This window comes from Pseudoliparis swirei, chromosome 11 (assembly GCF_029220125.1).
Source record: "Pseudoliparis swirei isolate HS2019 ecotype Mariana Trench chromosome 11, NWPU_hadal_v1, whole genome shotgun sequence".
Taxonomy (NCBI): domain Eukaryota; kingdom Metazoa; phylum Chordata; class Actinopteri; order Perciformes; family Liparidae; genus Pseudoliparis; species Pseudoliparis swirei.
Genome location: NC_079398.1, coordinates 21448420 through 21471411, shown reverse-complemented (window position 1 = coordinate 21471411; position 22992 = coordinate 21448420). Strand labels below are relative to the sequence as shown.

At 44.7% G+C, this 22992-nt stretch overlaps 1 protein-coding gene and 1 pseudogene across 4 annotated transcripts in view; one reads left to right on the top strand and one right to left on the bottom strand.

The window, feature by feature from the left end:
* Positions 1 to 8821, bottom strand: part of LOC130201708 (uncharacterized) — a 13317-nt pseudogene extending 4496 nt beyond the window's left edge.
* The window catches only part of numb (NUMB endocytic adaptor protein), a 54323-nt gene that overhangs the window by 2306 nt on the left and 29025 nt on the right, over positions 1 to 22992 (top strand). The window contains exon 1 of one of the 4 annotated variants that reach the window (XM_056426150.1): positions 7001 to 7267. The exons of the other annotated variants lie outside the window; for them this stretch is intronic. The gene's annotated coding sequence lies outside the window, so the exon portion shown is untranslated. Of the gene's footprint in view, positions 1 to 7000; positions 7268 to 22992 lie in introns of those variants that run through there. 4 annotated transcript variants of the gene reach the window in all.

Below are 22992 nucleotides of genomic sequence, written 5' to 3'. Positions count from 1 at the left end.
CCGTTGACTGCTCACCTGTCCTGTTTGTTGGTCGTGGTAATCCTTCAGGGTTCGTACTGGCGTCATGGAAAACCTGGAAAAGTCATGGAATTTTAAAATGGTCATTTCCAGGCCTGGAAAAGTCATGGAAAAAACTTAAATCATAAAAGTTTGGGAAAAGTCATGGGAATTTGTTATAATCACATGTTCATTTACGCCGAGTTTGAAATAATTAATATGTTTTTTTAAAGAAAGACGCTCAAAATATAAGCCGGCGTACGCTCTCATTTGGTTTAAAGTCCTGGAAAAGTCATGGAAATCCATTGGTCAAAATGTGTAAGAACCCTGTCCTTGCTTTTGGCCAATGGTAGAATAAGTATTCAGATCCTTCATTTAACCCTCCTGTCACCTTTAGGGTCAATTTGACCCCATTCAATGTTTAACGTCGGTGTTCTTTGGGGTCAATTTGACCCCAGGCTGTTTTTCACTGTGTCAAACATATAAGAAATATCAACTTTTTTATATATTTAAAGGGCTATTTAGGTAGTCAACAAACAAACATAAAGTACCTCACACTTAAACTTGGGAAACAATATTAATTCTAATAATTTTCTGGAGGTTTTAATTGCTGGGGTCAAATTGACCCCGAGGGTAAAATATGTTAGAAAGTGTGAAGGTAACAGGAGGGTTAAGAACACGTACAAATACGACAGTGTGAAAATTCTCAGCTACAAGTGAAAGTCCTGTATTCAAAAGTATGTGATTTATTTTCACCAACATTTTTTTAAGTATCCAGAGTACGGACCCATAATGCAGAAAAATTGTCACTGTCATTATTTTTCAGAATTTCGGAAGGTTATGTTTTGATCGCCGTGTATTTATTACCCCATCAATTACTCAAAAAGTATTAAACCGAATCGCATGAAATTTGGTGGGATGATTGGTTATTATCCGGGGACCATTTGTTTAGATTTTGGGATTGATCGGGTCAAAGGTCAAGGTCATGAAAAGGTCAATCTTCTTTTTACCATAGCACGGTCAATTTTTATCCAATTGTCATGCAACTAATGCCAACATGTTCATAAGTCAATGCCCAATCTTGTGATATGAGAAGGTATGCGCTCTACCGAGTGCCCTTCTAGTTTGGAGATGTTTTTTACTGGACATGAAACACATATAGTGACGTAAAAAGTACAATAAAGGGAACATTATCATTACCGTATAATGTCCCGTAAACTTACAATGATTCTTTATTCCAGTACTTGAGTAAATGTTCTTAGTTGCCTTCCGCCAATGCTTTTGGCTGCAGTTTTGATGCGGGCCATTTGAATGTGCTTGGCTGATGTTGCCATTCCACAACTTGTGCTTTAAAAAAAATGATTGTCATGTCGTCACAGATCACCAGAAGTGTGGACACACCGAGCATATTTAGAGAGTTCATACAACGCTCCAATGATTGCTCATCCGGTTCTTTTTGGGGAGGAAGGTGAGAATAAGGACATGTACACTCGGGCACATCGAGATGCCTGAAAATCCGGTTCTGGTCCAAGTGGATGATGTCATTGTTCATAAGTGAGTGAGAATGTAATCCAAAGGGGTTTGTTTTTGGTGGATGTTGGAGGTTATGACAAAGAATTCAGACAAATTACAGGAACTGGAGTGGGATTTGTTTTGACACTCTCCTCTCACCTCATGGGTTGATAAGTTACCGAAACACTGCTCAGTAAAAGAGCTGCTTGTTAGTCTGGAGGTTTTAAACTCTCGAGCCGTTCGAGCTGAACTGTGGAACTCTGGCTTCGTCATCCATCACTACGCCGGCAAGGTGGGAACACGAGAAATAGATGTCACACTGACTCTGCAGCAGCAGAAATATATAATATAAAGAAATGATGGATTTATTTTATTTTATTTATTTACTATGATTGTTTTACATTTTTGTAATTTTTTAACATTTCAAAACATTTACATTTTTTAAATTCTTGTAATTTTCTTTAATTTATTTCATTATTTCATACATGCACCAAAAGAACCGTTTCTCCCACGGTTAAGCACAGAGAAAAGAGACAGAATATTACCTATAAAACAAACAAAATGGGTAAAACTATTCATGCGAGTGCTCTTAACATCCTGTTCCTTGCGTCAGTAGAAAGAAAACCCACCGTGCGTATCGTCTGTTGGAGCTCCGCGGTCTGAGCTGGGACCAGATCCAACAGACACTCGGAGGAGCTTCAACCAGAGGGGAGGTTTCAGAATCAGGATCTCAAATGTGCAGCTGACCCCATTTCAACATAAGTAGCCTAAAATAGGTTCTGTGGAACCGCAGAGTTGGAGTGAACTCGTGTGTTTGTTGGTGAGCGGCGTTCTCCTCGACCACAGAGGGACATCTTCGCTGTTGGTGGTGACCTTTTCACAGAATGAACCGTCTGTTCCAAACGCCGACTGGACGCTCGGACGCGCACGAGACGAAGACCGAGCGACGTCTTTGGCCGGGTTCTGGATTTGGAAATGTTGAAAAAAACGAGACGTGTCGATGTGCGTTGCATTGTTCTGACTGCCAGTTTCCATTGTGTGGGGTTACTATGACAACCAGCTCCCCAAAACAGTTATCGCATCATTATCTAGCTCATGTTTGGACTGCGACATGGACTGTATGAGCGGACCGTCCATTAGAACAAATCAAAAGTCAATAGTCGAGCAAACGCCAGCATAGAAGTCCTGTAACCCATTCCTCCTCCACTCGCACTACTTTATAAGCATTCTACATTCTTTGTCGAAGGTATTTTCTTTTTATTGCTCAGTCTCAGGCGTAAAAAACCCCTGGAAGAAACCTTTATGGGGCGCATTGGCAAGACTTTGCATTTCTACAGACAAACAACTTGTGTTGTTGTTTTTTTAAATCGTGCAGCCGGTGACAAACATTACATTACACTACATTTAGCAGACTCTTTTATCCAAAGCGACTCAACCTAGAGTACAAACTAAGAACAACAAGAATACAGAAAGTAACATTTCCTCCATTACATTACATGTCATTTAGCAGATGCTTTTATCCAAAGCGACTTACAATAAGTGGGGGCGGCTTTAGCTCAGTGGGGTAAGAGGGCCGTCCTGCAACCGCAGGGTTGTGGGTTCGATCCCCGCTCTCCCCATTAGTTGCAAGTCGAAGTGTCCTTGAGCAAGGCACTGAACCCCAGTTGCTTCGGCGCTTCACGAGCCCACTGCTCCTTAATAACTAAGGATGGGTTAAATGCAGAGAACTAATTTCCCCTTGGGGATAAATAAAAGTGTATATTCTTATTCTTCTTATTCAACCTAGAGTACAAACCAAGAACTACAAGAACACAGGAAGCAACACTTCCTCAACTCAGTCGAACCACAAAAGCACCACAATAAGTGCCATCCCAGTGCCACTGAAATGCAAATCTGTGTTTTAATCCAGATATAGTCGGAAAAGATGTGTTTTCAGTCTCAGGCGGAAGATGTAGAGACTTTCTGCTGTCCTGATGTCAGTGGGGAGCTCGTTCCACCACTGAGGAGCCAGGACAGCAACAGTCTGGATGTAGAGTGATTAGCTCGAGGTGCAGGAGTCAACATAGTCGAACTACCAAAGTACCATAGTAAGAGCTATTTAAGTGCCACTGAAGTGCTAATCTGTGTTTTAATCCAGATATAGTCGGAAAAGATGTGTTTTTAGTTTCCGGCGGAAGCTGTAGAGAATTCCTGCTGTCAGTGGGGAGCTCGTTCCAACAGCTCGTAACAAACGGTTGCGTTACTGCAGTGCATCATATCTCATGTTTTACACAACCCTTGCAGTATTTGTATCCGTAGCCTTCCTCCGCGGCAGCACTTGGCTCCGTCTGCGTTCATTTCAAAAGAAAAACAACAGTGGGTGTTGCACGATGCGTTGCTGCTTTGAGCGTTGTTCCTCGAGCGTCCCCATTTGGGACAATATCTTTAGCTCCTAATTGCGTCCAAGGGGCCTTGAACGCCTCATCATGCCCCGGCTGTTTGAACTGTAGATCAGGGCTGGGATGGTTGGGGCTGCGTCGCTGTAGACGAGGAGTCGCTTTTCGGGTTTGCGTCGGTATCGCTCCTCCCTCGGTATGGGGCTCAGGGACTTCTTTTGTCTCTCCGGCCCCCCCCCCCCCGATTTAGAGTGATACCTGAGCCTCATGTGCCGGAGCAGCTCATGCTTTATTCATCCCTCTGATCTCCGCTTTAATTCCGAGTGACCCAGGACAAACCGACTGGCGGCGTGTCTCTCACAGGGTGGGAATCTACCAGCGACCAGGGGCTGAGGAAGACGCCGATATTTATCAACCAAAACAACGAGATTGACTCAAAAACCTCAATTAGATGAGGTATAAAACTAATAATCGGGTTTCTTCAACTGCCAGTGGTTTAGGTTTTGGATTTCAGTTTAGCCTGTGAGCAAGAAAAGCTTCCCACCCCTCCTTGTTCCTCTTGGTCCTTTTCTGTCTCTTCTCAAGCCCGCCAATAATATTTAAACCACCAATATTTGACTATCATAACCTTCGCATTGAAAATGCGGAAGGTTATGTTTTGATCGCCGTGTATTTATTTATTTGTATGCTTGTTATTCGCATAACTCAAAAAGTATTAAACCGAATCGCATGAAATTTGGTGGGATGATTGGTTACGATCCGGGGACCATTTGATTAGACTTTGGGATCGATCGGGTCAAAGGTCAAGGTCATGAAAAGGTCAAAATCTTCTTTTTAAAAACATGTATTGCCTAAACGGTCACATGTACAAAACGTGCAGCTGCATTCATAATATGACTAAAAACTCAATCAGATTTTTGGATTGGCTTCATGAAACCACGTCGGCGCCTCTCTGCAAACCGAACACCTCGGCGTGTTGGTGTCATAACTCCCCGTCTCAAAGCTAAGTGGCCCGTGTGTGTTTACGCCTCCGTCCGCCACCCGGGTGACAGCGATGACGCCATTCCGGGGAACACGCAGTGCACAATTTCTATTTACTCGTCCGAGCAGACGGTCTGCACGGCGCTTCTTCCGCTCCTCGCCCCGCCCGCTGTCGTCACCCCCGGACGTGTATCAACGTTGCCGTGGCACCGGTTCCCTGGTAACCGTGATAGGAACAATACGACCCAACACAATGTTCAGAGTTTGTTCCCCGTGTTAAAAAGATGGGGGGGGGGGGGGGAGTATAAAAAAAATCCTTGCTTGCAAAATGTGAGCCTGATTATTAAAGATTCTGAAACGTGCAGATATGTCCCCGTTTCAAGCTTCTCCTCCGGCTGCATCAGCTTAAAACGCACTGTGTGCTCTTGTTAATATACGGCAGAATCTAGAATAATAATTTGTACTAATAGTTCTGTCTTTACATGAATACTCCTCAAACCCACCGATCATCTCCCCTCAGCTGAGCAGGGTTTGTTTTAGAGTTTACCGACCACATTAGGGAAGTACTATATTGGATGAAGACGGGTCAAAGTAAAGTATAAAAGTGTAACGACAAAGTTTTTATAGATATTTCAGTGAAATGTGTGGTATACTGTTAAAGATGGAAATATATTACGAAGCCGCACTCTGGGAATTAAAATAAGAAGTTTGGCTTTTTAATGAAACTCAATACTTTTGGTGTACTGACGGAACAGGCAAAAGTTCTGACGGGGTTAAACGTTTCAAACGCGACACTTCTTCTTTCTGACTAATGGAAAGAAAACAACCCAAAATACACATTCAGGTGTGTAGTTTTACTGCTGTGTCTGTTTGCGTCTTTAGATTTCCTCTTAAAGTCAAATTATGATAAAGCCTCATTTCAATATTAAAACATAACCTTTCACGCAACTTGTAATACACAAATTAATGTGAGTAATTTGAGTCATCAACTGGTGAAGTTTCATGGTGACATCTATTAGCTCGTTATTTTATCTGGTAGTTTCTTCAAAATGTTTTCCAGAGCATCTCTTTAAAGGTTCTTTTCTCTAAATGAATGTGTTCAAGCGGCGTTTTGCACTGCTGCATTCGAGATGTTTGGCGTAATAATTATTTTTGGGGCAAACGTATTTTTTAGTAAATTCTGTTTCATTACCTTCGCATTGAAAATGCGGAAGGTTATGTTTTGATCGCCATTTATTTATTTGTATGAGTGTTACTCGCATAACAAAAAATTAATTCTAATTTCTGGAGGTTTTAATTGATGGGGTCAAATTGTAGTAAAAAAGTATGTGATTTATTTTCACCAACATTTTTTTAAGTATCCAGAGGACGGACCCATAATGCAGAGAAATTCACTGTCATTATTTTTCAGAATTTCGGATGGTTATGTTTTGATCGCCGTGTATTTATTTATGTGTATGCGTGTTACTCGCATAACTAAAAAAGTATTAAACCGAATCGCATGAAATTTGGTGCGATGATTGGTTATTATCCAGGGACCATTTGATTAGATTTTGGGATCGATCGGGTCAAAGGTCAAGGTCAAGATCATAAAAAGGTCAAAATCTTCATTTTACCATATTTACCAATTTCTATCCAATTGGCATGCAACTAATGCCAAAATGTTCATATTTCAATGCCCAATCTTGTGATATGCGAAGGTATGCGCTCTACCGAGTGCCCGTTCTAGTTTAATAATGCATCAAAGGAAAAGCAGCTTTGGTCTTGAGACATGTCTGTAACACATGTATTGACGTCCATCTTTTAATAAAGAAATGAACCAGCTCTCCCTCCCTGCCGTGTCACATCTCTCGTTCCTCCGAGCCATTCCACTTTGAATTCAGACTTCTGCTGACTCGTGTTTTCCGGGGAAGCCGTACGCCGGCCCATGTGGGTCGACTTGGCCCGGCCCGGCCTGTTGCATAACCGTAGTGCGTCCGCTCCAAAGTCCACTGGCTACTGGGCTTCTGTTAGATAACGCTGAACAATACGAGTTGGAGAAAAAGATTCTGAGAGGATTTATTTGTGTCTGCGCAGCAACGACTTGAGAGAAACTCGTCGAGGTGTGTGAACTGTCTTGGACCGTCTTGTTGACGCTGCGGAGGAGAGAGCAGCAGCGCGGCCGCCCACGTTGTGGCCGAATCGATGGTGAACGTTCCCCAGCACGAGGAAGACGTACATTATTAATGAGCCGAATATCAAGTTCTGCCTCGAGTAGAAAGCTTTAGTTTTTTCATCGGTGCTGCCGGCTTGCTTTTTCTTTGTCACCCACCAGATCGTTTGTGAGACGGAAACATGTCGCTGGGAGAGGTCACGCGGTTAGATTCACTTTGTCAGTCCACATTCCTCCCAGATGATGTGAAGTAAGTTTGGACAGGTAGTCAATCTCCGTTTCCTGGGCAGGAAGGGGTTATCGGTGGCGTGGAGGGCGGGGGGGAGGGGGGAGGGGCGAGGGACGTGTGCTTCCTGTGTGTTGCATCACTGAGCAGCACTGCAGCGTTTTGTTTACCACAGAAGTGTGTGTGTCTGTGTGTGCGTCTGTGTGTGCGTGTGTGTCTGTGTATATCTGTGTGTGTGTGTGTCTGTGTGTGTACATCTGTGTGTGTGTGTGTCTGTCTGTCTGTCTGTGTTCGTGTGTGTGTGTGTGTGTTCGTCTGTGTGTGTGTGTGTGAGTATGTGTGTCTCTGTGTGTGTGTGTGTACATCTGTGTGTGTGTGTGTCTGTGTGTGTGTCTGTGTCTGTGTGAGTGTGTGTGTGTATATCTGTGTGTGTTCGTGTGTGTGTTCGTGTGTGTCTGTGTGTATATCTGTGTGTGCGTGTGTGTCTGTGTATATCTGTGTGTGTGTGTGTGTGTACATCTGTGTGTGTGTCTGTCTGTCTGTCTGTGTGTGTGAGTATGTGTGTGTGTGTACATCTGTGTGTGTGTGTCTGTGTGTGTGTGTCTCTGTGTCTGTGTGTGTGTCTGTCTGTGTCTGTGTGAGTGTGTGTGTGTATATCTGTGTGTGTGTGTGTGTGTGTATATCTGTGAGTGTGTGTGTGTCTGTGTGTATATCTGTGTGTGTGTGTATATCTGTCTGTGTGTGTGTCTGTGTGTATATCTGTGTGTGTCTGTGTGTATATCTGTGTGTGTCTGTGTGTATATCTGTCTGTGTGTGTGTCTGTGTGTATATCTGTGTGTGTGTGTCTGTGTGTATATCTGTGTGTGTGTGTGTATATCTGTGTGTATATCTGTGTGTATGTGTGTATATCTGTGTGTGTGTGTGTATATCTGTGTGTGTGTGTGTGTATATCTGTGAGTGTGTGTGTGTCTGTGAGTGTGTCTGTGTGTGTGTATGTCTGTGTGTAATCTGTGAGTGTGTGTGTGTCTGTGTGTATATCTGTGAGTGTGTCTGTGTGTGTGTATATCTGTGTGTGTGTGTGTGTGTATATCTGTGTGTGTTCGTGTTCCGTACATTTGTTTCCACATATGTTTCAATTGTAGAGCGAGCGAGCGAGAGAGAGAGAGTCTCCCCAGCATTGCACCATTCCTCCTCCAGCCAGCGCTCCGCCAAGAGGGCCGTCTGGCTCGAGAGCCGCTGAGTCGACAGGAGGCGAACAATCTCCCCGCTGTGCCTCTGTCCGTTTGGCGCCTTCACGCAGCCTTTCAGCGAAGGGGCGCCGTCGGCTCTTGGCTCCGTGGGCCTTGTTGACCGGGCCTTCGCCGGCCGGTCGCCGGCCCGTCGGGCCCGCAGCTCGTCGGGCCGCCGGTCGTCCCTCAGTAATTGCCGCCCGGGCGCCGGCTGATCAAAGGTGCACAGCTGACTGCGCAGCGCGAGTAATTTTCCATCCTCTGACGCTTTGCAGTCCTCGCCGGTTTGTCCGGCTTTATTCCACCTGCTTTACCCATAAGCCTTTGCAAGGCAGAAGTGTCCTTTCATTGTCGCATCGAAAAAGCGCCAAATGAATAGACACGGTTACGGTCAGACATTCCAGCCCTGCAGCATTGTGGGTCTGACCGTCATGTGACTTGGCTGAGCTTCCCTGAGTGAGACACCTAACATTTTCTATCCATCTGAACTCTATACTTGCTGATTAGCTTCTGCATATTCATAACTCTCATGCTAAGTTCTACTGCCTTGCTCATTTACGGTCCACATGCTAAATGACGAGGATGTTGTCGCCTGCCTGATTTCCGTCTTTGGCTGCAGAGGAAAAGCCGGATTGGCTGCGTACGTCCACTCGTGTTACAGTCTTCTACATTTGGACTCTTTCACTAAAGAGTCGTCCAAGTTTTTTGGAAAAAGAAGGCGTCTCCCATGACTGCTGAATCATTCCTGGCACACAAGTAAAAGTACACCACGGAATAAGTTTCTTGCCGTGTGGAGAGCAGCCTTGAATCGTGAAGCAAAACTTTATATAATCTCGTTCTTACGAGTTCACAGTCCGCCGTCGCACCTTTCTTAAAAATGATTTCCAACCTAGTTTTAAACACCGCAGTACAATTTCTCGTAGAGGATAGATGTTCCTCCATCTTTTGAAGTTCTCCCAGAGGCAGTGCTGTGTTCGGTGATGTAATTCAACCGCACAGCTGACACAATGACGGCTATTAAGGCTTCCCACAGGTTCAAAGTAGCTGTGGAAGCCCTGCTCCACCCCCTGCGTGAGCTACACCATAAATCCGCTGAGTAAACAGCAGGTAGTGCCAGCAGTTTGGCTCAATCTGCTGCGTAACTTGGTATTCTACAGTCATCCTCGGCTTGCAAAGAGCCAGGCTCAGGTACGTGGTCGGAATTCCTGAAATGACAGCTGCCGGTGAAAGCTACTGCGCCATTTACATTCACAAGACCAGTTTGGTTGGATGATTCCTGACGTCAATACTACGTGTGTGTGTGTGTGTGTCATCCGTACATTTGTTTCCACATATGTTTCAATTGTAGAGAGAGGGCGAGAGAGAGGGCAAGAGAGGGTGAGAGGGAGAGGGTGAGAGGGAGAGAGAGAGGGAGGGAGAAAAAAAAAAGTGTGTTTGTTTGTTTGTTTGTGTGTGCGTGACGGGCAGTGTAGCAGCAATCGCATGTCTGTTCACTCAGCAGGAAGTTCCTTTTCCACTCCATCCTCATTCCTCCTGCTCCTGAAACACACACACACACACACTCTGACCGACGGCACCGCGTCGCAGTGTTGTTGGGATGCGAAGCTGTTATTGACAACACGTTGACTCAGCAGCTGGAGCGGGCTGTCTGTGCCATATTCATTACTCTAAGTATTTTTCCATGTAATCTATTTTTTGTCCATCTCTGTCTCTTATTCACTTTAGGGCTGCAACAACGAATCGATAAAATAGATAAAAATCAATTATTAAAATAGTTGGCAACGAATTTCATTATCGATTCGTTGTGTCGCGCGATTATTACGGTGCTCAATAAGTCACGGAGTCAGGGCTCCAGACTAACTTTTTTTACTAGGAGCACAGTGGCCCCTAACTTAAAATTTTAGGGGCGCAAGCAGAAAATTTAGGGGCGCACACAGGGTTTTTCCTGGGTCAAAATGGGTCTTCGGTGCTCCCCAAAAAAAATGTTTGCGCGCTGTGCGCGCACCGTCTATTCGTGCAAGTCGAGCTGTTGAGTGAGTGATCAGCAGCTGGCCGCTCGGTCCATTCACGCACCTCACAGTTGCGTATTGATCAGACAAGAAGACACGCTTATCAACTCCAGTGTTTCCCCTACTATTATAACAGGGTGAAATCTCCACCCGCCACTCTGTAATTTTCGTCTACCCCCCCCCCCGTCAACAATTCTCGGCTCGCGTGACAGAGCGATGCGCGCGCCGACATCGAAGTTCGTAGTTTTTTTAATCGCAGACTTTTTTTTGCCTTAGGAGCTCGGGATTTGTCATAGGCGCTCGGGAAAACGGCTTAGGCGCGCGCCCAAATTGTCTCTGCAGGAAAAACCCTGACACACTATAAATCGACTTGCAAAGTTTTCCCATCATTTTTACTGTATTACTGATAAATAATTTGACAATATACAATCTTATGCCTGTTTGCCTTCATGAACTGCAAAACATTCACAACAGAGAACTCTTCAGAAGTTACTGTATTGAGTTTAACCCTCCTGTCGCCTTCGGGTCAATTTGACCCGATTCAATGTTTAATGTCGGTGTTCTTTCGGGAGTCAACAAACAAACATAAAGTACCTCACACTTAAACTTGAAAAACAATATTAATTCTAATAATTTTCTGGAGATTTTAATAGCTGGGGTCATATTGACCTCAAGGGTAAAATATGTTAGTAAATATAAAGGTAACAGGAGGGTTAAACATTGAATCGGGTCAAATTGACCCGAAGGCAACACAAGGGTTAAACATATTTGAAGAGAAAACATACCTTGAGCATGTGCATGTTGCACTTCGATGTGGCCAATCAAAACATTTGTTGGTTTCTAGAGATGCACCGATCAGGTTTTTGGTGCCGATCACCGATCACTGAAATCAGTATCTGCCGATCACCGATAATACCGATCACCGATCACTGAAATCAGTATCTGCCGATCACCGATAATACCGATCACCGATCACGGTGTTGATTGAAGCATTCTATTTATTGTGTAGCATTATTGCCTAGGACTATGAGGAAATACATATATAAAGCAACTCAAACATTAAAGAAATTACAGATTTAGGACTTTTACTTTGAAAGATGTCCTAATTGATACATTAAAATTGTTTGATTGCTATTGTAGGGGATTTCAGATATGTATGGAACACATCTGCATCATTCATTTCCTGGAACTCTTGGGGAAATCCATATACAGGACTTTTTTTAACATACAAAAGACTGACTAATTTGTATAAACTCTTCCTTGGTACAGTAAACATGTTTTAATGTTAGCATAATTTAAGCTAAATCTCAGAAACTATCTATAAAGATACAACATCAGTTCATTGTTTACTTTTATATGTTAGTGTATGATTTGTCGACATCTTATTTTGATAAACGGATGTTGTTTCACGTGGTTCTTTCCGCTAACTTTGCAAAACCGGATGTTGTCACTTAAATCCTTCCGCTAACGTTATCAAAACCCTCGCGCGCTCCAGATCGAATGTGTTTACCGTGAGCATCAGTCTATAAGGGCAGACATGTGAGTGTCGGCTGAGTCGACCCAGAGATTCAACTCGGGGGACGGGGACGCCGCTCGGTGGTGAGCATCCCCTCGTGGACCTCTCACTCTGCGGCCCTGCGGTGCGCCTCTTTTCACACATTAGCCCCCCCCCCTCTCACACACAGGCCAGCCTTCTTCTTCTTCGGTTTTCGTCTCCTTTCTTCTTCTTCTGGAGTTAATGTCGGTTAGCAAACCAGTCATTCAGGCATTACCGCTAACTATAGTGGGCTGAAGTGTAGAACAAGTTTGTTCGCAGTCTGGAGCCCTGCACGGAGTATAAAAAAAGTTGAGTTGAGCGCAAAGCAGCGCTGGAGAAACCAGAGCGGAGGGAGAGAGAGACTGAACGCTGCGTTGTGAGAGCCAATCAGCGCTGAGCTGCTCCTCTGTTGATGAATCTAATTGGCTGCTGCTGCTCACGTGACGCTGGATGCGGAAGTCATTCACGTCGTCGGAGACATTCACGGAGCTGAGTGCGCCTGCGGGTGACGTCATGACCCCAGACACCAGGACGCTACATGTCACGACGTGTGTGGCATTTCCACAAGAGTATAACGTAGAAAACGTGGTTATTTATTCCGTGGCGGATAGCGGAAAATATTTTTCCATGGAGAAAGGCAACGGAGATAAGCCACGACGCCACTTGCTGTGAGCGCAGCGCTGCGCGTGCAGACAACATTTAACGGAGCGGAGCAGCGTGTGCGCTCTGATCGCTCTTTTAATGAAGTATCGAGACTAAAAATATGCTAAATCACATCGTTTTTAACGTACGGGTACTTTGTTAGTATCGATACACCGTGCAACGTGACAGCAGCAGATGTAGCGGACTAACATTCAAGCTAACCTAACTTCCCAAACGCTGTGGACATCTGAACGCTGATTGGCCGAGACGCGACACGCCCCATCAAAGATGTTTTATTGCGAAGAGCAACACTTCACATTTTTTCCGCGTCTCACTGCAATCTCAACGGCAGCGGGCCAGGTGAAAAAAATAATAAATCGGAACGCGTCTCTGATATTGTTCAGGGGGCCACATGGGGACCACTGCTCAGGAGAGGAAAGCTGTCAGTCTGTTTGTGACGGTTCATCACCATGGTGACCAGTGAACAGGTTCATCACCATGACCAGTGGATCTCCAGGACCTTTCCATGACTTTAAACCAAATTTCCATGATTAAACATTTTGTGAAAACTCTGTCTACGTGACAAAGTGAGAAGATGTAGTATTTAAACTAACAATGAGAATTCCAAAGCATACCGTCTATATACCGTGTAAATTAAAATTTGAATAAAATACATTAGCATTACTTTTCCAAATATTTTGGGATTTTATTTTTTTCAATTACTTTTCTAGGCCTGCTAATAGCCATTTAAAAATTCCATGACTTTTCCAGGTTTTCCATGACCGTACGGACCCTGTTTTGAATAAAGGGTTGAAAATTAAAGTTTTTTTGTTTTTTTAATCGATTAATCGATAGAATAATCAACCGATTAATCGATTATCAAAATAATCGTTAGTTGCAGCCCTAATTCACTTTCAGTATTTCATTCACTGCGTGTGTGTGTCTGGGTTCTGGCGTATATATCAAAGTGCCACACGCCCTTCAGTGCTGCACGCGATGCATCGTCGAGTGTCAAAAGTGTGTGTGAAATTCAGAAGCGAGCAGCGCCGCATTCAAAACCACAGCCGACAACGTTCCCCCCACAGCGATCTGTGGATGTTGATTGGGAGAGCGGTGAAGAGTGACAGGTCTTCCTCACTCGGCGAACACACATACTAATAAAAATAATAATACATTTCATTTGGAGGCGCCTTTCAAGTCACCCAAGGTCAGCTTACAATAAAATAATACAGAATAAAAGATAAAAGCATGAAAGCTAGAAACATTAAAACTAGAGATGCTCCGATCGGGTTTTTTGGTGCCGATCACCGAAATCAGTATCTGCCGATCCGATAATACCGATCACGGTGTCGATTGAAGCGTTCTATTTATTGTGTAGTATTATTGCCTAGGACTGAGGAAATACATATATAAAGCACCTCAAACATGAAAGAAATTACAGATTTCTCGTAAAAATGTAGGACTTTTAATTTGAAAAATCTCCTAATTGCGACAGTAAATATGTTTGATTTCCAGGGTAATAGAAGTCAGGACTGTCTTAAACACATCTGCATCAGTCATTGCCTGGGACTATGAGGACAAAGATATATAAAGCAGTGAACAGAACATCAACACAAAAACAAGTCCAACATTCACACAAGACAATCTTGATTAATCAATACGAAACTTAAAAAAGAAAAATGGAAACGGCTATATTTAGATATGGATAGATGGATAGATTACAACCCAGGTCAGAAACTGCACTATGGATGGGAGACCAGACGAGTTAAAAACGAGATATACATTTATTTAAATAACACAACTAGTTTAAACCAAACAAAAAAACGCTACTGACACCACAGCTCACCGGATGATTGTTCTGGCTCCGTGAATACAACCTAAGTTACCCTGATGGTACATGAACATTGTCTGCTTGACGTTTTCTGCTCCTGTGACCACGACTAATAATAATAATACATTCTAATTGGAGGCGCCTTTCACATCACCCAAGGTCACCTTACAATAAAATCAAAATCACGACTGGAAGTATCCAGATTTTTTAGCAACATGAGACGACTAATTATCATTATTCATCTTAATTATCAAAGCAGGGGACATATTCTTTGCCTCCCTTATGCATCTTGTATCCACAAATTTTTTACAATTTTTTTTTTAACAAGCTCTACCTTCATAATAGCACACAGGCACAGACTGTGTGTGTGTGCGCGCGCTGTAATGTCTGTTTACCAAGAAGCGGGATAGTAATTATGATACTGGCATAATAATACTATCTCAGTTTTAGTTATCCATAACAGTTTCCAGGATAAACACAATACAATCATATCATCAAGGGTCTGCAAGCCATCGCCGACGGCCCCGATTTAAACTTTCTCTTTATGCAATTACAGGGTAGAAAAACAATTCCTCTGCAGTTTAATTCCTCCTGGGGCTCCTCTGAAGCTCATTTGGGGAGCAAACGAATCGGCTCCGATCACTGCATCACTTTGCGGTTTTTTTTCTTCCTCTGATGCCTAAAATGTAGATACCGATCTAGAAACAGTCGCCACGTTTAATCGATTAGATGTTGATATTAGCCGAGCATTTTCCTTGCAGCTGTCAGGGCGGGTACGTTTGCAGCGAGTCAGTGCCCTGCAATCACGGCTTCTTGAAAGAGGCCGGCCGCCGACCTCGCCTCTGGGTCGCCTTAACCGAAGGGAGGAGGGAGGAGGGAGGGCTGTGGGGAGGACGAGCAGAACACCAGTGCCTACGACTTCTCACCTTTAAAGAAACACGTGAATATAACAAAAGTAACCATTAAGCAGCATATTTACACTCCACATGACGCTCTTTACACATATTTAAAGACCATTGTTGGAGCTATTTAATTTGACATTTGTATTTAGGTTTTATTGTAAAGTAATATTGATTATTTATTGCTTATTACCTTCGCATTGAAAATGCGGAAGGTAATGTTTTGATCGCCGTGTATTTATTTATTTATTTATTTGTATGCGTGTTACTCGCATAACTCAAAAAGTATTAAACCGAATCGCATGAAATTTGGTGGGATGATTGGTTATTATCCGGTCACCATTTGATTAGATTTTGGGATCGATCGGGTCAAAGGTCAAGGTCAAGAAAAGGTCAAAATCTTCTTTTTAGCACGGTCAATTTCTATCCAATTGGCATGCAACTAATGCCAAAATGTTCATAATTCAATGCCCAATCTTGTGATATGCGACCATGTGGACCATACAGGAGCATATCGGCACATCCCTGGGAATATAAACCGCAATCTGAGATCGACTTCCTTCCTCTGAGGCTCGAGAAGTGTGCCAACGCTGGCTGTTTGCGAGTCAGCCATAAGTAGGACGAATAGATCCTGCATTAACAGCACTTAACTGAGGCCTGGTGAATATGTAACATGGTCATCTGTGTGTTTCTTCAGGTCAGCGCGGTGCTTTGGTAGAATCCTCGATATGTAATATTTGACCTAGTTTCTCCAGCTTCCTGCATCTCTAACTGAAGGCACGAGCGTTGTGTTCTTTTTGCGTCCGTCCGTCTGAGAGATGCAGTGATGCCGGGGGGAAAAGTAAACGCGGTTTCCGCGAGTAGCTTTTTCGCTCCCAGGTTTCCTCAAAGTTTCCGAGCGGAGGTCGCTTCTGGATTCGCGGGCCGAGTGTTGCAGTTCACTGTTGAGTGATGGCCCGTGAGGCACGAGAGGAAATCGCACACAGCTGTTTTAGTTCGAGCCGATGTACAAAACCCCCCCTTCTAAAGACGTCTTCCTGTGGCGGCCGTGTGTTCTCAGCAGCGGCCTCCCGTAAAGAGGGACCAGGATTGATAGTTGGGGCACTCGGACCGCTACGTTAACCCCCCCCCCCCCCCCTCTCACAGGCTTTCAGCCAGCAGCCCCCCCGCCACAGCACGCCTAAAGTGTTTATAGCTCTCTTCATTGAATTGAAAGTCCACTCCATTTGACATACCAGCACCTCTGGCAAGACATTCTGAAAAACAATCACAGAAAGGCTGCTTTGGGCGTAGATCTGAAAGATGTCTTCTCGATGCCCTGTGTGACGTTACGGGGGGGGGGGGGCACCAGGCCAGACCCTTCCCATTGATTCAGTCTGTGAATCATGGCTGGGGCGCGCCTGAGGAGAGACGACACAGTGACCGTGATTTGCTGCTCCCTGGTGCCAGGCTGCTGCCCCGGCCGTTTAAATGTGGCCTCAGCTGTTGCCCAGAGTGACGTGTGGGGCTACGGCTGGTTGGTCGACCCGCTGTTGGACTGGGCCGCCTTCATACCATGCCTGGCCACTCCTAGACACACACACACACACACACACACACACACACACACACACACACACACACACTTGCAGGTGGCGGGAGAAGAAACAACAACTCGGGGTCCCCCGTGCAGCAGTCTGGGCTCTATTTTCTTTCCCCGTCTCAACCCTCACCGGTCAGCGGCGTGCACTCAGGAAGCGGAGGTCACCGCTTCTTGCCGGGGGTCAGAGAACAGATTGAAGGACTCTCTGAAATGATTCAGTGGCCGACCGGGAGCCAGCAAACAGGAGCCAGAGCTCCTCTTCCCACCATTTCCTTCCTCTGTGGAGAACCACCCATTTTCACCGAGGCCTCGTCATTCTCTCTCTCTCTCACTCACTCTCTTTCTCTCACTCTCTCACTCACTCTCTCACTCTTTCTCTCACTCTCTCTCACTCACTCACTCTCTTTCTCTCACTCACTCACTCTCTTTCTCTCTCTCTCTCTCACTCACTCACTCTCTTTCTCTCTCTGTCTCTTTCTCTCACTCACTCACATTCTTTCTCTCTCTCTCACTCACTCACTCACTCACTCACTCTCTTTCTCTCACTCACTCACTCTCTTTCTCTCTCTCACTCACTCACTCTCTTTCTCTCTCTCTCACTCACTCTCTCACTCACTCACTCTCTTTCTCTCTCTCACTCACTCACTCACTCACTCTCTCACTCACTCTCTCTCTCACTCTCTCTCACTCACTCTCTTTCTCTCTCTCTCACTCACTCACTCACTCTCTTTCTCTCTCTGTCTCTTTCTCTCAATCTCACACTCTCTCACTCACTCACTCACTCACTCACTCTCTTTCTCTCACTCACTCACTCACTCACTCACTCACTCACTCTCTCACTCACTCTCTTTCTCTCTCACTCACTCACTCACTTTCTCTCTCTGTCTCTTTCTCTCACTCTCTCACTCACTCACTCACTCTCTCTCTCACTCACTCTCTCTCTCTCTCACTCACTCACTCACTCACTCTCACTCACTCACTCACTCTCTTTCTCTCACTCTCTCACTCACTCTCTCACTCTTTCTCTCACTCTCTCACTCACTCACTCTCTTTCTCTCACTCACTCACTCTCTTTCTCTCTCTCTCTCTCTCTCACTCACTCTCTTTCTCTCTCTGTCTCTTTCTCTCACTCACTCACATTCTTTCTCTCTCTCTCACTCACTCACTCACTCACTCACTCTCTTTCTCTCTCTCTCACTCTCTCACTCACTCACTCACTCTCTTTCTCTCACTCACTCACTCTCTTTCTCTCTCTCACTCACTCACTCTCTTTCTCTCTCTCTCACTCACTCACTCTCTTTCTCTCTCTCACTCACTCACTCACTCACTCTCTCTCACTCTCTTTCTCTCTCTCACTCACTCTCTTTCTCTCTCTCTCTTTCTCTCTCTCACTCTCTCACTCTCTCACTCTCTCTCACTCACTCTCTTTCTCTCTCTCTCTCACTCACTCACTCACTCTCTTTCTCTCACTCTCTTTCTCTCTCTCACTGACTCTCACTCTCTCACTCACTCACTCACTCTCTTTCTCTCACTCACTCACTCACTCACTCACTCTCTCACTCACTCTCTTTCTCTCTCACTCACTCACTCACTCTCACTCACTCTCTTTCTCTCTCTCTCTCTCACTCTCTCTCTCACTCACTCTCTCTCTCTTTTGTGCCGGCCGTTCTTGAAGCACTTAAAATAGATGCTTGTCAGGACTAAAGATGAGCCGTGGTCCTGCTGACTTCAGCCCGTTCCATTGGTTCAGCTTCCTCTCAAGCCAGTAATGCTTTTGCTCATTTGGCTGATGTTTACAGGACGAGATCCGACAGCCTGCTCATCGGGCGTTGGTGTTTCATACCGTATCGCTGGCGGCTGCAAAGCGGTCCGGCCACGCAGGCAGAGAGCGGCGAGCAGAGATGAGTTACACTTGTTTACGGACTCTGATTTCCACCCGCTTGGACGCGATGCCACCGCTGCTGCTTTAATTGGCCAGTGTTTTCTTCCCTTTTAATGTTGGTTATGTTACGTTCATCTTTTCGGAGGCAATTATAGTCGTTAGCTGTGAAGAAACCAGGGGTGATCCAATTGTTTGGGCCACCAAACGCTGTTTCAAGAAATCAGATTTGCGGGAAAAACATTAGAAATCACAATTGCACGTCGTGTGAAACCCTTTCAATGTGTTGAATGTTGTACTATATCGCTCCATTGTACCTTTATATTAGATTATACTATATATCCCACACAATATTATACTTTTTATTGTTTATATATATATATTTTTTAAACTCTGAGAAATACACTCTAGGTTTCGAGGATAATGTCAGTAGTGAACCCAATTATTTAGTAAAGACAAAGTGCCACGACTGAATGTGTCTAATGCCGCTGAAAAAACTCCATTGATTCATTCGGCGGTCGTGCATGTGACCCAGAACATATCATTCAGGGGTTATCATGAGCGATCGGGACTCGGCTGGACGCCCCGTCTCACTTTGTTCTCTCGACCTCGAACGGCGAACGTCAATATCGGACCGTCGCTAAATCTACTGCAGCCCCGATTTGCATTTGTGGTTCAGTAATTGGTAATATAATTATAAAGATTGGCTGGTCAACCCTCTGTCGTCGGCACGAACTCGCCAACCGAGACCCCAGAAAGCAGGACGCGCTGACCTCTGACCCCACAGTCCGTCCTCTGTATCGGGGATCCTCGTGGCCCTAGTGTGGCTTCCAGGGTTCGTACGGTCATGGAAAACCTGGTAAAGTCATGGAATTTTAAAATGCTCATTTCCAGGCCTGGAAAAGTCATGGAAAAAAACTTAAATCATAACAGTTTTGGAAAAGTGATGGAAATGTGTTATGATCACGTGTTCATTTACACCGAGTTTGAAATAATTAATATGTTTTTTAAAGAAAGACGCTCAAAATATAAGCCAGCGTACGCTCTCAATACACAAAATGTTCTAAATTGTTCATGTTTTTACTGAGATTTCAGTTTGGTCATGGACATTTGGTTAAAAGTCATGGAAAAGTCCTGGAAATCCATCGGTCAAAATGTGTAAGAACCCTGGGCTTCCCTTTTCATCCAGATTCTCTATCGCGCTCTTTTTTTTTTTTACATAAGCATGTCGAGCCACAAAGCAGGGGCCGGAAAATCGGATTACCACAGTAACGGCATTTTTCAAATTCTCTGCTCGTATTGGCCTTTTTTTGGGAGTGGAGCAGAGGCGCGGTCGCCTCGAGGCGCCCGGCTCCTCGCTGACGGGGCTCCGCCGTATCGATCGAGGCCGTCCTCTCGATGTCGCTCTCCAAACTATAAACTCGGTCCGAACGCTCGGATAACATGGAATTCCTCGAGCGGAGCGGGACGACGCGGGATGAAGAGGATCGGCTAGCCCGGTCCTGGAAGGAGACAGTGGGGCCTTTTTGTCTTGAATTCCTGCCCGTTCTCTCTCTCTCTCTCTCTCACGCTCACTCGCTCTCCTAGCCCCTCCCTCATCTCCTTTTTTTTGTAACCCAACCGCGGTACTCATCCCGAGGATCCTTCTGCGAGGATTAATCAGTTTTCCATTCCTGGAGAGATTATTCCAAGACTGTTGCATCTCCAGCCAGCGGCGGCGGTCCCTCCTCCCGCCCTCCTTCCCGGGCAGCAGCACCGACTCAAGGAAAAGTCCCACTCTCGTTTCTTTCTCTCTAGTGCTTTACTTGTCTGTTCATCCCGTGTCGCCCCTCGTCTGCGTCTTTATACTTTAGCACCATTGTTGACTTATGTCTATAATTATCATCCAATGAGTACGTTGATGATATTGCATGCAGGAGTCTTCAGAGAGCTCCATGTTTACCCCCTTTTCTCTCCCCTCCCTCTCCCCAACCCCCCCACACGCCTCTCTGTCCTCCATTTGCTCCCTTTTTTGTTGTTGTAGTTTTAGAATAAGTACATTAAAACTTGCCAAAGTATTGTTTTATTTTTCGGCCGGCCCTCGGACATATCCTCGTCTGTCGTCATGACGACGAGACAATGTGTTTCAATGGTGTCAGCGAGTAACATCTTTAAATTCCACCTGTCATGCAACTATTAGCTTTAAGTAAAAAGTACATCTTGTTTCTGGTCTATTCAATTCAGTTTATTTGTGTAGCCCAATATTACAAATTTGTCTCGGAGTGCTTTACAATCTGTACATATAGACATCCCTGACCTTTGACCTCACATCGGATCAGGAAAAACTCCAAAACAACCCTTCAGGGGGGGAAAAGGGAAGAACCCTTCAGGAGAGAACAGAGGATCCCTCTCCAGGATGGACAGAACAATAGATGTCATGTGACCAGAAGGAATCATTACACACAAATAAAAACACAATAACAACACAATGAATCTGACAGAGTGTATGAAGAGTTGGCCAAACTCAGGTATTCTGCCAGGATTCTTGCCTTGTGTGTTCAACAATAGCAAGGAGTCCGTCAGCTGAATGAATAAATAAACTCGGTACCTTCAGGGAGCCAAACAACACGGAGCCCAGCATGGCGCCTGAAGAGGGCCGCTCACCTGGGAGAACACCGCCGTTCAGCGATGTGCAAACAACAACATGTAGAAGTCACGCCGTTTATTTATTTTTTGTCGCTGTATTTGTCTTCCTCTTGAAAGTATAACCAGGGCCAAGAATGCCTGCACGATCATAAACTCTGAAGACTTTATCAGAGTCGGAGGCCATTACCATCTGATTAACTGACAGTTTGATTTACCTCCTTGTTTTGCATTCATTCGATTTAGTTTTTAATCCAGGTGGAAACAACATTGTAGATTTACTGTTGCAGTGAGGAAATGTTTGCCTGTTGTAATGAGCCGGGAACAAATGCAAACCTGAGGGAAGCTGCTTATTAATCATTGTAGCTGCTGCTCTTCTCTCCTACTCTTTTCCATCCTAATTATTACCTTCGCATTGAAAATGCGGAAGGTTATGTTTTGATCGCCGTGTATTTATTTATTTATTTGTATGCGTGTTACTCGCATAACTCAAAAAGCATTAAACCGAATCGCATGAAATTTGGTGGGATGATTGGTTATTATCCGGGGACCATTTGATTCGATTTTGGGATCGATCTGGTCAAAGGTCAAGGTCATGAAAAGGTCAACATCTTCTTTTTACCATAGCGGGTCAATTTCTATCCAATTGGCATGCAACTAATGCCAAAATGTTCATAATTCAATGCCCAATCTTGTGATATGCGAAGGTATGCGCTCTACCGAGTGCCCGTTCCAGTTACATCTGTCCCTCTCGCCACTTATTCTGACTTTCCCCTTTCTTTTCTCTTCGCCATGTCAGATGTCGGTGCTCCATCGTTGCCTCTCGCCTTTCCTCCCTCCCTCCTTCATCTCTCTGCCTCCTGGCCGACACGTCGGGGCTCGACCCGCCTCACATGACACCCAGCCAGACTTTCCCCCTCACTGCTCACTCTGTGCACCGCCTGGCCTCCATCCCTTCCACTGGTCACCTTGCTGCCAACAACACACACACACACACACACACACATTCTGGATTCATTACAAATCATTTCTTAGCTGTAAGCCATAATCTAGAGGCACACACTGTAGTTGCTGATGGTTGTAACTCTGCAGATAATGCAGATTTCAAACATAAGCTCCATGTATTTACATGGAATAATGAACATGTGGTTCACCCACGTTTGACATACCAGTCTACTTCACAGAGTGATCCTGTTGGTGGCTGTTTGACACGGACCTCCCTCCGCAACGCCAGTTCAGTGCACTTCACAGTGTTTGTACGCTCATGGAAAATCTGGAAAAGTCATGGAATTTTAAAATGGTAATTTCCAGGCCTGGAAAAGTCATGGAAAAAACGTAAATCATAAAAGTTTTGGAAAAGTCATGGAAATTTGTTATAATCACATGTTCATTGATGCCGAGTTTGAAATAATTAATGTTTTTTTAAAGAAAGACGCTCAAAATATAAGCCGACGTACGCTCTCAATACGCAACATTTTCTAAATTGTTCATGTTTATACCGAGATTTCAGTTTGGTCAT